This window comes from Nicotiana sylvestris, chromosome 6 (genome assembly GCF_000393655.2).
Source record: "Nicotiana sylvestris chromosome 6, ASM39365v2, whole genome shotgun sequence".
Classification (NCBI taxonomy): Eukaryota; Viridiplantae; Streptophyta; class Magnoliopsida; order Solanales; family Solanaceae; genus Nicotiana; species Nicotiana sylvestris.
In genome coordinates this window covers 146,916,093-146,931,769 of record NC_091062.1, presented here as the reverse complement: position 1 = coordinate 146,931,769, position 15,677 = coordinate 146,916,093, and the positions used below count along the sequence as shown (strand labels likewise).

Here is a 15,677-nt window from a genome sequence, read left to right as displayed (position 1 = left end):
GCACGAGAAGGGGTAGAGGGCGGCCTAAGAAGTATTGGGGAGAGGTGATCATGCAGGACATGGCTAGGCTTCAGATTTCCGAGGACATGACCCTTGAGAGGAAGCTGTGGAGATCGAGTATTAGGGTTTTAGGTTATGAGGTAGCTGAGTCTTGCCTTACCTAGTACCTTTGTGAAACTAGTATGGTAGGGTCTTTGTCTAAGATAGCTAGTGGCAATATTGTGTCTGACTACTCTTTCGTTTCTCCTAGTGCCGGATCTATTTACTGGCTATCGCTTTTGCTTTACATCTATCTTTTTGTTTTCATGTTGTTGCTATTTTTCCTTTTATTTCTATGATGGTACTAATATTGTCTCCTTTTAACTTCTTGAGCCGAGAGTCTTTCGAAAACGGTCTCTCTATTCCTTCGGGTAGGGGTATCTGTGTACACATTACCCTCCCAGACCCCACTAGCGGGATTTTACGTAAGAGATTATCTATTGTGATCAATACTTTTCGCATATGTTTTGAACCAAACAACCTAACTTTCATTTTTATGTTCTTATTTTTTCTTTTATTTTACTTTTTAGCTTTTTTCCACTTTTTATTTTATTTTATGCCTCTCTCTATTTCCCTCCTTCCAACATTGTTGAAAAGACGACAAAAGAAAATATCTTACGTTATGACGAGTCGAGTGCACTGCAGACTGCACCACTTAACAGCAAAAGGAACCGAATCTTAGAGGTGGCAGTGTTCCTTGCGCTCTCATTCATCCCCTCTTTTTCGCCAAATTCGTTATTTCAGGCACTTCAAGCCTCTCTACATTACCAGACCTTTTTGGCTCTCCAGGTTCACTTTCTTTCCCTGTGTGTCTTCACATAGTAATACTTGGACAAAGATGCTAATTAAGTTTCTTAGTTAAATTTCTGCTAAGCTTATCTGAGTTTTTTTTTTTAAATCTTATTGTTTGTTCTCTTCCTATTGTCTCTTAATCATGCAATTCTGAATACTTTGTTTTCAATTCTTAATTTAATCTGATTGAATCATAATGTACTTTGCTTTGTTCGGTGCCGTCATAGTACACATAGTGATACTATCAAGAAGTGTATATTAATGAGTTGCATGATATTTGTCTTCAGATGGTGCACTAATGTGGAAAAGCAGTAATTTGCATACTTTATATGAGCGTTTGCGAGAAAAAAACATCCTGTTTTATATCGTGAGTATTTTTGAATTATTTGTTTAATGATCATCTATTAGTTAATAGCTACATTTCCTCAACCAAAAATTCAAGAAGGGAGTTTACTCAGAGGAATGTTTTTTCTTTATCTGATAACCGTGGTGTCCGGGCCAGTTTGCGCGTACTTCGACTAATTCCACAGGATACTTGTCACCTCCCACCAGCAACATATACCAGGTAACTCTATCCACCAATATTTAGATAGATGGGAAGAAATCACCTAATGTTTTTTGTCCCTGCTAGGAGAGGAAAGTTTTGCTTTTCGTGAATGATTGAATGAGATCCTTTTTTATGGAAGCAAGCCATTCCTACCAGATAAAGGAGGGGGAAAAAATAGATCATCTATCCAGTGTTTTATTAATTATGTGGTAATTAATAACGTAATTAATAATCATTTGTCTGCGATTTCAGAAAAATAGTGTTAAAACTTGCATAGATTTAGTCATTTAAACTCCCATTTATCAACAATTGATACTAGGTCTTCCTTTTCTTACCCCCTTCTCTTATGATACTTACCAAACTTTCCAGGAAGAAAAAATATGTTGATATCTATTTGTCTCCCTATTTGTGTGTTTATTGTAGGTGGAGTTCCTCCAATATATTCTAAATGCTTATTCATAATTTTAAACTAAAAGTGCCTTTTACTCCATTGACCAGTATAAAATTTTCTATTTTAAGTGTTCCTTCTCTGTGTTTAATTTGTAGAAGAACATTGTCAGTTTGCTCAGCAATGGAAAAGTCTGGAGCTAGCCCCTCCAAGGAATTACCTCTGTGTTTTGTATCAGCTTTTGAGGGAGAATACTCCTCTCAGTCTAATTTGCTCTAAGATTTTACCAGTATCCCTACCATTGACAAAGCCTGGACTTTCACTTCTACCAGCGGTATGATTGTTTTCGTCATTGTTCTCTTTTTTATGTATGAATAGCATTTGAGATTGAAAATAAAGAATGGTGCGATGATGTCCATCTCATTGAAGAAGTATTAGGCATGTGCCTAATAAGAGTTTTCTTTGGTTTGGTAGCCAACCTTATTGACTTGGTTTGGTTGGTAGTCAACCTTGTTGAATTTCTTTGGTTTGGTAGCCAACTTTGTTGAATTGTGAAAAATGTGTGTAAATTGTCAAATATTGTAGGCTTTAGAGGGTGAAGCTTTGGCTATAAAAGGAGAGCTTCAACTCTCATTTCTTCACACCAACAAAGAGAGAAAGAAAGAGTGAGGTTTCACAGACAAGGTATAAGAAAATAGTCTGTGAGGAAAATAGAGAGTGAGCGATATTGTAGTGAGGTGGGAATATCAAAAGAGGGTTATTTCTTTTGAGTGTTGTAGTGGTCTTTGGAGTATTTACCTCCGACCTACAAAGTGTAAAATTCCTTACTATAGTGATATCAGTTGCTCCTCTCGGGGTCGTGGTTTTTTTCCCTTATTCAGAAGGGTTTTCCACGTAAAAATCTTGGTGTCATTGTTACTCTTTTATTCTTGTTAATTACCGTATCTCGGTGCTACATTATTATTCCGCTTTATTACCGTGAATATTATTTTGGTAAGGGGTTTATTCCCAACAACTGGTATCAGAGCACAGGTTCTGCTCGTTCACTGAAATACTATTCACTGTCGGTAGTACTATACTTGGTGAAAAATAAAAATGTCCGGAGTAAAGTACGAGGTAGCAAAATTCAATGGAGATAACGGTTTCTCAACATGGCAAAGAAGGATGAGAGATCTGCTCATCCAACAAGGATTACACAAGGTTCTAGATGTTGATTCCAAAAAGCCTGATACCATGAAAGCTGAGGATTGGGCTGACTTGGATGAAAGAGCTGCTAGTGCAATCAGGTTGCACTTATCAGATGATGTGGTAAATAACATCATTGATGAAGACACTGCACGTGGAATTTGGACAAGGTTGGAAAGCCTATACATGTCCAAAACGCTGACAAATAAATTGTACCTGAAGAAGCAGTTATACGCCCTACACATGAGTGAAGGTACGAATTTTTTGTCACATTTAAATGTGTTTAACGGACTAATCACACAGCTTGCCAACCTCGGAGTGAAAATCGAGGAAGAAGATAAAGCCATCTTGCTATTGAACTCGTTGCCATCTTCGTACGATAATTTGGCAACAACCATCCTGCACGGTAAGACTACTATTGAGTTGAAAGATGTCACATCGGCTCTTCTACTCAATGAGAAGATGAGAAAGAAGCCTGAAAATCAAGGACAGGCTCTCATCACAGAAGGTAGAGGCAGGAGTTATCAAAGGAGTTCGAACAACTATGGTAGATCCGGAGCTCGTGGGAAGTCAAAGAACCGATCCAAATCAAGAGTCAGAAATTGCTACAACTGTAATCAACCAGGTCACTTCAAAAGAGATTGCCCAAATCCAAGGAAGGGCAAAGGTGAAACCAGTGGCCAGAAGAATGACGACAACACAGCCGCCATGGTGCAAAATAATGATAATGTTGTCCTCTTTATAAATGAGGAAGAGGAATGCATGCACCTGTCAGGTCCAGAGTCGGAATGGGTGGTTGACACAGCGGCATCTCACCATGCCACACCGGTAAGAGATCTTTTTTGCAGATATGTAGCAGGTGATTTCGGCACAGTGAAAATGGGTAACACAAGTTACTCAAAGATTGCGGGGATTGGTGACATTTGTATCAAGACAAATGTCGGATGCACATTGGTTCTAAAGGATGTGCGGCATGTACCTGATTTGCGGATGAACTTGATCTCGGGAATTGCTTTAGACCGAGATGGATACGAGAGTTATTTTGCAAATCAAAAGTGGAGACTCACTAAGGGATCATTGGTGATTGCAAAGGGAGTTGCTCGTGGCACGTTGTACAGGACAAATGCAGAAATATGCCAAGGTGAATTGAACGCGGCACAAGATGAGATTTCTGTAGATTTATGGCACAAAAGAATGGGTCATATGAGCGAGAAGGGATTGCAGATTCTTGCCAAGAAATCACTCATTTCTTATGCCAAAGGTACAACTGTAAAACCTTGTGACTACTGTTTATTTGGTAAGCAGCATAGAGTCTCATTTCAGACATCGTCTGAAAGAAAATTGAATATACTTGATTTAGTATATTCTGATGTTTGCGGCCCAATGGAAATTGAATCAATGGGCGGTAACAAATATTTTGTTACTTTTATTGATGATGCTTCACGAAAATTATGGGTTTATATTTTGAAAACCAAAGATCAGGTGTTTCAAGTTTTCCAGAAGTTTCATGCTCTAGTAGAAAGGGAGACGGGTCGAAAGCTAAAGCGTCTCCGAAGTGACAATGGAGGTGAGTACACTTCAAGGGAATTTGAAGAGTATTGTTCAAGTCATGGGATCAGACATGAAAAGACAGTTCCTGGAACCCCACAGCACAATGGCGTAGCCGAGAGGATGAACCGCACCATTGTGGAGAAGGTGAGAAGCATGCTCAGAATGGCTAAACTGCCTAAGTCATTCTGGGGTGAAGCAGTTCAGACAGCCTGTTACCTGATCAATAGGAGTCCATCAGTTCCGTTGGCGTTTGAAATCCCAGAGAGAGTCTGGACCAACAAGGAGGTGTCCTACTCGCATCTGAAGGTGTTCGGTTGCAGAGCTTTTGCACATGTACCAAAAGAGCAGAGAACAAAGCTGGATGATAAATCTATTCCCTGCATATTTATCGGATATGGAGATGAAGAGTTCGGGTACAGACTGTGGGATCCTGTAAAGAAGAAGGTCATCAGAAGTAGAGATGTAGTCTTCCGAGAAAGTGAAGTTAGAACTGCTGCTGATATGTCAGAAAAGGCGAAGAATGGTATAATTCCTAACTTTGTTACTATTCCTTCTACTTCTAACAATCCCACAAGTGCAGAAAGTACGACCGACGAGGTTGCCGAGCAGGGGGAGCAACCTGGTGAGGTTATTGAGCAGGGGGAGCAACTTGATGAAGGTGTCGAGGAAGTGGAGCACCCCACTCAGGGAGAAGAACAACATCAACCTCTGAGGAGATCAGAGAGGCCAAGGGTAGAGTCACGCAGGTACCCTTCCACAGAGTATGTCCTCATCAGTGATGAGGGGGAGCCAGAAAGTCTTAAGGAGGTGTTGTCCCATCCAGAAAAGAACCAGTGGATGAAAGCTATGCAAGAAGAGATGGAATCTCTCCAGAAAAATGGCACATACAAGCTGGTTGAACTTCCAAAGGGTAAAAGACCACTCAAATGCAAATGGGTCTTTAAACTCAAGAAAGATGGAGATGGCAAGCTGGTCAGATACAAAGCTCGATTGGTGGTTAAAGGCTTCGAACAGAAGAAAGGTATTGATTTTGACGAAATTTTCTCCCCCGTTGTTAAAATGACTTCTATTCGAACAATTTTGAGCTTAGCAGCTAGCCTAGATCTTGAAGTGGAGCAGTTGGATGTGAAAACTGCATTTCTTCATGGAGATTTGGAAGAGGAGATTTATATGGAGCAACCAGAAGGATTTGAAGTAGCTGGAAAGAAACACATGGTGTGCAAATTGAATAAGAGTCTTTATGGATTGAAGCAGGCACCAAGGCAGTGGTACATGAAGTTTGATTCATTCATGAAAAGTCAAACATACCTAAAGACCTATTCTGATCCATGTGTATACTTCAAAAGATTTTCTGAGAATAACTTTATTATATTGTTGTTGTATGTGGATGACATGCTAATTGTAGGAAAAGACAAGGGGTTGATAGCAAAGTTGAAAGGAGATCTGTCCAAGTCATTTGATATGAAGGACTTGGGCCCAGCACAACAAATTCTAGGGATGAAGATAGTTCGAGAGAGAACAAGTAGAAAGTTGTGGCTATCTCAGGAGAAGTACATTGAACGTGTACTAGAACGCTTCAACATGAAGAATGCTAAGCCAGTCAGCACACCTCTTGCTGGTCATCTAAAGTTGAGTAAAAAGATGTGTCCTACAACAGTGGAAGAGAAAGGGAACATGGCTAAAGTTCCTTATTCTTCAGCAGTCGGAAGCTTGATGTATGCAATGGTATGTACTAGACCTGATATTGCTCACGCAGTTGGTGTTGTCAGCAGGTTTCTTGAAAATCCTGGAAAGGAACATTGGGAAGCAGTCAAGTGGATACTCAGGTACCTGAGAGGTACCACGGGAGATTGTTTGTGCTTTGGAGGATCTGATCCAATCTTGAAGGGCTATACAGATGCTGATATGGCAGGTGACATTGACAACAGAAAATCCAGTACTGGATATTTGTTTACATTTTCAGGGGGAGCTATATCATGGCAGTCTAAGTTGCAAAAGTGCGTTGCACTTTCAACAACTGAAGCAGAGTACATTGCTGCTACAGAAACTGGCAAGGAGATGATATGGCTCAAGCGATTCCTTCAAGAGCTTGGATTGCATCAGAAGGAGTATGTCGTCTATTGTGACAGTCAAAGTGCAATAGACCTTAGCAAGAACTCTATGTACCATGCAAGGACCAAACACATTGATGTGAGATATCATTGGATTCGAGAAATGGTAGATGATGAATCTCTAAAAGTCTTGAAGATTTCTACAAATGAGAATCCCGCAGATATGCTGACCAAGGTGGTACCAAGGAACAAGTTCGAGCTATGCAAAGAACTTGTCGGCATGCATTCAAACTAGAAGACAGTGCTACCTCCTCTGGATGAATGAGACTGGAGGGGGAGATTGATGATGTCCATCTCATTGAAGAAGTATTAGGCATGTGCCTAATAAGAGTTTTCTTTGGTTTGGTAGCCAACCTTGTTGACTTGGTTTGGTTGGTAGCCAACCTTGTTGAATTTCTTTGGTTTGGTAGCCAACTTTGTTGAATTGTGAAAAATGTGTGTAAATTGTCAAATATTGTAGGCTTTAGAGGGTGAAGCTTTGGCTATAAAAGGAGAGCTTCAACTCTCATTTCTTCACACCAACAAAGAGAGAAAGAAAGAGTGAGGTTTCACAGACAAGGTATAAGAAAATAGTCTGTGAGGAAAATAGAGAGTGAGCGATATTGTAGTGAGGTGGGAATATCAAAAGAGGGTTATTTCTTTTGAGTGTTGTAGTGGTCTTTGGAGTATTTACCTCCGACCTACAAAGTGTAAAATTCCTTACTATAGTGATATCAGTTGCTCCTCTCGGGGTCGTGGTTTTTTTCCCTTATTCAGAAGGGTTTTCCACGTAAAAATCTTGGTGTCATTGTTACTCTTTTATTCTTGTTAATTACCGTATCTCGGTGCTACATTATTATTCCGCTTTATTACCGTGAATATTATTTTGGTAAGGGGTTTATTCCCATCATGGTGGTACATAACATTAAGGATTAAGAATGAAATGTTCTATTTATGCACTCTTGTCTTTCCAAATTAACTTCAAAAGCTATCTTTTGTTCTCTCAACACTGACGATTTACTTCATCTTTTACTTTTACTACTGTAGGAGGCTCCCAGTGCATGTTCTCAGTTAGCCAACCGAACCTTCTTGCCAACAGGAAAAGATGATACATATTGTCTAGTCATATTTCAAAAGAAAGTTCAAATTCTGTGAGCTTTGAATGGGTCACGTTCCTATTGAGATGTCCGGTTTGTCTACAATTGTGCCGTCACCTTCAGGTTCAAAGCCTCTTGTTATTCGAAATCCTGAAAATGATTCTCCAACCAAATTTGAGATTTGGGGTCGATCTCTAGTCGAAAGGAGTTCACTGTCCATCTCTCTGTCCATGGCTCTGTATATGTCGACGGAGGATAACTTATGTTAGCAAAATCAACATCACCGATTCTTCAGTTCACAATTACATGGTGTTAGCTAGCATTTGATACTGCAGGTTTGGGGGAATTTCGTGGAATAATGATGAATTTCTTTTTTCTTATGCCACTGAGGAGCCGGTTCTCTCAAAGCCTACATTTACTAATTACGGTTACAAGAAAGGGAATTCTATGGATAAGGAGTGTGGCAGCTGCAGAGGTCAAGGGAATTGGGAAGAGGACTTGGGAGAAACCAATCCTGGAAAAAGAATCCAGATCTTTTTGTAATCAGTGTTAACAGGTAATGTAATATAATATTTGCTAAACTTTGTTTTATCAAAGGGTGTTAATTTGATTCCGTGGATGGGTCTGCAAATTTGTGCAGTGGAGAAGTATGTCCTGTTGGAGGAATGACAAAGATGCTTAGTGTTGGACAAGTTGTGTGAGCTCCATCCACTGAACGCTTGCAGCAATATCTAGTTTTTGTTGGATGGCCATAACATACTAGAAAGTTGGGCATCAAATTTTGCTATAACAGGCCTCGTGCCTTATATGCTGTTAGGGCTCCTTTTCCAAAATCAGAATTTCATCAACCTGAGTTTGTATCTACTAGCTGCTACAGATGATATTGTTGTGGACTAACACATCCATTTCTATATGAATATAGTAGAGGGGCTCGAGTAATAGTGATTTCCCATATATCTGAGTCCTTTTTTTCTTTTCCTTTTTTGTGTAGTTTCACTATTAATCGACTTACTATCACTTTCAAAAATAATGTAACCGAAGATGCACTTCCAGTTAAGCTGACACAAAGCATAAGTAGGGCATTCTTTCCGCGTTTCAGGTGTGTTGTTTACTCAAACAGTTATTTATAAGTCATTCTGAAAATGGTGGAAACACTTCCCTATGAATTCCATGATATGTTTCCTTTTTTCATAAACTATAGAAAAGCATCTCTAGGAGCAATATAAAGTTTTTTCTATTTCTGACTCTGTCTAATTTCTGCAGCTTAGTTACCTGATATAATAGAACAGATGATCTTTTAACTAAATTTTGCAGTCCAGATGGCAAGTATCTTGTATTCTGGTCAAAAGTTGTAATGCAAAAAATTCACTTCATAGAATTGACTGGTGCATTGATGCAAAGCTTAGTTCAGATGCTAAAATTGTTGATGTGGTATGTCTCATTTTTGTAATTCTGCTAATTTATAGGAAGGTGTGGAGGTCGAGGATTAGGGTAGTAGGTTAGGTAGTCTAGATTGTTCATACCGGTAGTATTAGTACGTACTCTCGCATTCGGTTGGTATGAGGTTTCTATGACTACCTGTCATTTCTTGCATTTCGGTCATCTTACTATCTTGTTATTTATGCTGCTTTACATGTCTTCTTAGTGTTGTCCCTTCTTATTTTTCTTTTCATTAATGTGGTGCTTATACTTTCCGTGTGCCGAGGGTCTATTGGAAGCAGTCTCGCTATCTCCAGTCTCCACAAGGTAGGAGTAAGGTCTCTCCCTAGATTTCACTATGTGGGATTATACTGGGTATGTTGTTGTTTATGTTGCTAATTTACATAAGCACTTTGAGGCTAGTCACTAATTAGTGATTTTTCATACCCTATTTTTTATGTATTACATGTCCATACAACAGTCAGCAAATATTAACATGACGATTGCAGGTTCCCATTGTGATGTGCCCTGAAGATGGATGCTTCCCTAGCCTTTACTGTTTCAGTGTTGTTAGTAAACATTGGCTTTCTGATGGATATACAATGATTTTATCTTCTGCCTGGGGTAGCACTCTAGTAATATTTTCAGTGGATGTGTTAAGGCAGTATGTATTTTTCTTCTCAATCTGAACTGAAGTCTTCGATTGTGCGTTGTACCAAAGATTTCTTGTTTTCTTAATAGCGGCAAAATGGCACGAATCAGTCCTCGAAACTCTTGCTTTTCTTGGAACTTGCTTACACTAGAATCTAGATGGTGACAACATAGTTGGTGTTTAGAGTCAACACGTACTTTAATTTGAACCGGTTCCATATTGCAATAAGATTTTGTTTCCTGATTATCCAATCTAGATAAATCTGGTGTTTTCCCCTCTAAAGTCTCTAGCAGTCCCGTTGATGGTCCTGAAATCAAGTACGGTTTCCTTGTTGGAAAGGCATCTGCTGAGGTATCCTGGAGTTGGCTTGATATTTCAAGCTCCACATCTAGATGCTCTGAAAAGGTTCATCTACTTGTTAGTTCAATTACTGATTGTATCATCTGTTCTGCTCGGTTTTATATCTGTTAAAATTACATTTCTGAAATTTTAACTGTCCATCTTTGCTACTTACAAGTTGTATCTTTGCTGTCATCCCGCCAATTTATTATCATGAAGATACCTATCAGGGATCTCTCTGAGAACCTCAGTAAAGGTTGGTGTTTTAAGTATGAGGTGTATTTTGCTAAAAAGGCCAAACTTCTTACCATAACCTTATGCACTCATGTTTACTGTTCTCTGATCTATATCTGGAACTAATAGTGAGATTTGAATACTAAAGCCAAACACATGAGGAAAATCTAAATCTCCTAGTGGAGAGGAAGACCAGTTCTAGTATATGACTTGGAAAACTAAAAATATTTAATTTTTCAAGTGTACATCTATTCTTAGTATTTATAGAGTAACCCAATCTCTAACTCATAAAGTTTGAGGAGCTACCAGACTCAATCCTCTGTTCAAAGATATTTTGTCCTATGTTGATAATGTAAACATGATAATGTTATAAAGAAAGGTATTGGTTTGAGTCTTAAGCAAGATTTTTCTGAATTTTCCTAGTCTGGTAGCTTAATATGCTGTAGATACATCAGTAGATCTGCTGTTCAAAGATATGTTGTCCTATGTTGATAATGTCATCCTGATCACCACAAATTTTTACGAACAGCGCTGACTTTGTTAGGAAAATCACAGTGCCTTAGTTTAGTATGGTCATCTATCCTGTTTATATACTTGCAGTGAAACATAATCTTGTTTGCTGCTTGAATCTCCTGTAGAGCAGCATTAATAAGGATTCTGGCTTTAAATATGGTTTGAGAAGATCCAGGAGAGAAGAGACATTAAACAAATCATTCCTTGTGCAAACTCCAGTTGGGGAACATATGGGGTTCTCTCTGATCATGCCCTGGAAATACACACGATAGTTCTTTTTTTTTTTGTGTGTGTGTGCAGAATAGCACTATAATGTAAATTCCTATAAGCTACTTATATTTAAAAAAAAAGAGGTAAATTATAATAAGCTAACCTTAGATTTGCATGTAGTATTAACTAATGAAAGAGGAAGCAAGCTTAGAGATGTGACCTTGATAACCATGGCACATTGACTGCCAAGCTTTTCCTGGCAGTGACTCCCTGTTTTATCTACAAAATGCCTGGGATACGATCATATCATTCTGACATATGGAACTTAGTTACTTTCAGTGTTCAGACTCGGACAAAGAGTTCCACAATGAAAACAAGAGTGATTCTGATGAAAGTTAGAACTACACAGCTACAGAGAAATGATGTTTCAACAAAAATTATCGACGATGCTGAACGGCTGAACGATTCCTCATGGTCTCTGGTTGACTTTTTTAACTCGCTGAAACTTTCACATGAATGAAGAGGGGCGTGAGTATGCCCTTCAAGCTTGAGGAAAGGTAATGATTTATCAATTCATAAAAGGAGGCATCTGCCGACCTCTTTTTCTATTTGGTTGTTACTAGATGCATGTATCATTCCAGATTATAGATCTCTCTTTCCTTGCTATGAAGTTAAGCTATCAGTGAATCTTCTTCGTGCTAGGTGCTAGCAAACCATACGAGGCTATATTTGTATCCTCCAAGAATAAGAGCCATAATACGCGTGATCCACTGATCGTAGTCCTTCATGGTGGTCCTCACTCTGTTTCTTGTCAAGCTTCTCAAAGTCCTTAGCCTTCCTTGCCTCGCTTGGTAATAGCTTGTGCTTTGTTGATTGTAAATTATAGGTAACTGCCATTTTTCACCTTTTTCTGATGTTCTGTTGTTCAATGGATGATTTATGAACTCCACCGTGAGATACCAGTAATGCATGTGGGCTGCTGCTATGGGTTGCAAGAGCTCTTCAAAGATATAGTATTAAGGGTATTTTCTTAGTTATTTTATGTGCTTCCATAACAACAACAACAACAAAAAACCCAGCTTAATCCCATACATGTGGTTTGGGGAGGGTATACGCAGCCTTACCCCTACCCTACAAAGACAGACGCTTCCATACACATTACTAATACGGAAAAGAGTCAAATATGCCCCTATACTATTGAAAAAGGTCTAATATTGCCCTTTGTTATACTATCAGTCCAAATATATTCCTAACGTCATACTATCGGTCCAAATATATCCTTAACATCATAAAAGTGGTACAAACCTGCCCTTCCTCCGTTAGCTGCGTCCCTATGACAACATTTCATTGCCACCTCACTATTATACTCCCATTTTCATCCTTTTCCCACAACCTTTCTTTCCCGTTCATTTGAAGAAAAATCACACATCATAGATATATAAATAAACTATATCAAAAGAAATGCTAACAACTAAAGATAATATGAAACAATGTGAACCGAGAAAATTCTAATTTTGCTATTCAAAATTCATGCTTATACGAATGAAAATATATTTTGTTTTATATAAAAAAAACTAAGCAAAGATACAGGCAAACTAGTTTAAGGTTTCAAAATTGACCATGGTGAGAAAGAAAAACAACCTAGACACGAGAGTTAATTTTTTTTGTTTCTTTCTCTTCAACCACATTTCTGGAAGGCTACCATTTTTTCTTTCTTTACGTTTTATGTTAAAATAAAAGTGCTACTAAATTTTTCCTAAATAGGTCTTACAAATTCAGCGGCAACACAAGGAAATGCAAAATAAAATACAAAATTGTAAAGTCAAGTGAAAGGTACATACAATTTCAGGATCGGCCGGAGAAGCAACAAGTATTTTGAAAAGCAAGAGGAAGTAGAGGCAGTGAATTCTTCAAAATAATGATAGAACTTCAAAGTAATTGAATTTGGTAGTTGCAAGCAGGGTGAAATGGTGAGATATCAATAAAATATGTTCATAGGGGAGGCAGTTAACGGAGGAAGGGTAGGTTTGTACTACTTTCATAATGTCAGAGATATATTTAGACCAATAGTATGACGTTAGGGGTATATTTGGAGTGATAGTATAACAGAGGATAATATTAAACCTTTTACAATAATATAAGGGCATATTTGTCACGACCCAAAAATCCCTCCAAAGAAGTCGTGATGACACGTAGTTTCTAAACTAGGTAAGCCTAACATTTACTGTAATAATATGGGTATTCACTAACTTTAAATTAAATTACTCTGAACAAAATACAATTCCCAAAACCGGTAGTACAAGTCATAAGTTTTTTTTTCTAAGAGTTATACACAATAAGTACATCACTGTTCCGAACAAAAGGAACATATGGAAATAAGTACAATTGAAGGTGACTCCGAGGAACGCGAAGGCTGCAGTGGGTTTATCTCGAGTCTCCACTGCAACGAACAACTACTATTGATCAAATACCTGGCTCTGTACACAAAAATGTACAGAAGTGTAGTATCAGCACAACCGACCCCATGTGCTGGTAAGTGCCTAGCCTAACCTCAGCGAAGTAGTGACGAGGCTAGGACCAGACTACCGAATAAACCTGTGCCATATAGCGTACAAAAATAATAGGAAGCAAGTAACAACGATGGCAACAATGATCAACCAATGAGATAAATAGCAGGCAACAAGAACACCATAAATGTTTCTCAACCAATAATAAATACAAGTGCAATCAATTAATCAAGTCCTTCAAATATAAATCTTTCGCCTATAAATCCTTCAAGTAATAATCTCTAAGATAATATATTTTTCAATAAATATATTTTGAATATATTTCCTTCAAATAGATATCTTTCATATAAGCATCTTTCGAATATAATTCTTTCGAGTAAAGGTCACCTTGTAACACCTCATATCATAATCATAAATAATATAGGTCTCATCCCACTTTCAAAATTTCACAGCACCTCGTGCCCACATTTATGTCACAACCGCACGGACAGCTCACGTGCCATTAAATAAAACCATAATATTTTCCCCGGCACCTTGTGCCCACATATTTCTGTCTCACATTGCACAACAATATTCTCATGTTACTCAGCTCATAGGTTCCATAACCCAGTACAATTAAGAATGTTCAAGGAGCCTCATTCACTTAACATAAAGTAGAGTACAACTTCCAACCCAATTAGGAAATCAACAAGAAAAGATGAAGTTATTTTTAGAAATCATTTGATAAAGAAAATACCATTTTCAATTAAAGTACAATATCGAAGGATTCATTACCTTTAATACGAAAAATTAATAAATCAAAACATAGTAGAAATTCCTTTTTAAGTAAAGTACAACCTCAAACGGTTTAAAGAAACTTTAGTCGAGAAATCAATTGAGCTAAGAATGTAACAATTCTTGAAATTTGAAATATTGAACATATTAAAATAATAAGGCAAAGTATTGTAAACACTACGGCGTGCCACACGATCCCATAATATCATATATAAGTGGACGGCGTGCCACACGATCCCATAATATCATATATAAGTGGACGGCGTGCCACACGATCCCATAATATCATATATAAGTGGACGGCGTGCCACACGATCCCATAATATCATATATAAGTGGACGGCGTGCCACACGATCCCATAATATCATATATAAGTGGACGGCGTGCCACACGATCCCATAATATCATATATAAGTGGACGGCGTGCCACACGATCCCATAATATCATATATAAGTGGACGGCGTGCCACACGATCCCATAATATCATATATAAGTGGACGGCGTGCCACACGATCCCATAATATCATATATAAGTGGACGGCGTGCCACACGATCCCATAATATCATATATAAGTGGACGACGTGCCACACGATCCCATAATATCATATATAAGTGGACGGCGTGCCACACGATCCCATAATATCATATATAATATCTGACTTTATATAGTAGGCCCCTTCAGGGGAGGATAACAACTCAATACCTTTAACCCGACAAGGGTACAACTAACATCCCAAAATATCCCGACAAGGGAGAGTACATATATCAGTCTACACATCCCGGCAAGGGAGTACTCACAACACATTCTCTTTTTAAATCACTTCTTCCTCAACTAACACATTCATGTTCGAGCTAATGCTCCAAAAGTACACCAATCACAATTCTACCTCAATCGTTCACATTATATGAAACTCATCAAGTAAACAAGGAGATTGTGTCACATTATTCGAATTAAAAGCAATTAAGACCCACAGTCATGCTAGACTCCGGTGCATAGATAACTGTCACCATGCCTATACACCGTACTCCACATTAGCAAGTAGCAAATAACATCCTAATCCTATTCCCTCAAGCCAAAGTTAGAACAAACACTTACCTCGAACTTCCACGGCCAACTCAAGCCTTTGTCTCGCGAATTCGTGTCCGAAATTCTCAAATCTAGTCATAAACAATTCAATCCAGTCAATAAAAATTGTAAGAATTAATTACATATGAATTTCTACATTTTCCATTAAAATCCGAAATTTAACTCAAAATTGCCCGTGGGGCCCACGTCTCAGAATCCGACGAAAGTAGCAAAATATGAACACCCATTCAATTACGAGTCCAACCATACC

The 15,677-nt window shown here is 38.3% G+C and overlaps 1 long non-coding RNA gene across 2 annotated transcripts; it reads left to right on the top strand.

The window, feature by feature from the left end:
• The first annotated feature begins 1,951 nt into the window (after positions 1–1,951).
• On the top strand, positions 1,952–12,067 carry LOC104224674 (uncharacterized). Of its 2 annotated transcripts, XR_710408.2 has the most exons (4): positions 1,952–2,100; positions 7,640–8,245; positions 8,330–11,613; positions 11,759–12,067. It is a non-coding gene; the product is annotated as an uncharacterized lncRNA (long non-coding RNA). The 2 variants fall into 2 exon arrangements; XR_710407.2 differs by lacking the exon at positions 1,952–2,100 and having other exon boundaries at positions 7,573–8,245.
• Positions 12,068–15,677: the final 3,610 nt, after the last annotated feature.